General features: G+C 73.2%; 1 protein-coding gene across 1 annotated transcript in view; it reads right to left on the bottom strand.

Moving 5' to 3' along the window:
• Window positions 1–261, bottom strand: part of CD5 (CD5 molecule) — a 6,597-nt gene that overhangs the window by 4,063 nt on the left and 2,273 nt on the right.

Genomic DNA, 261 nt, shown 5'->3' with positions numbered 1-261 from the left:
GGCTGGAAAGGCCATTGCCGGCTGGTCGCTGCAGCCGGGCGTGCCGCTCGGCACCGGCGTGCCCCCGCGACGGCAGCCGGGGCTTCTCGCAAAGTGGGGCAGGAAGGAAACGGTGCGTATTGGGGGCTGCGTGGGCAGGCGGGGGGCTCAGGGGGCTCGGGCACCGTGGGGCTGAGCTGGGAGACCCAGCTGCAAGAAGCCCGCGAGGCAGTGGAACCGGCTTCCCGGCCAAGGCAGCTCCGGCAGCGGCCCCGCTAACGA

Source organism: Aptenodytes forsteri, unplaced genomic scaffold (genome assembly GCF_000699145.1).
Source record: "Aptenodytes forsteri isolate BGI_AS27 unplaced genomic scaffold, ASM69914v1 Scaffold506, whole genome shotgun sequence".
Lineage (NCBI taxonomy): Eukaryota > Metazoa > Chordata > Aves > Sphenisciformes > Spheniscidae > Aptenodytes > Aptenodytes forsteri.
The sequence above is the reverse complement of the archived record's forward strand: the minus strand, read 5'-3'. Positions and strand labels throughout refer to the sequence as shown.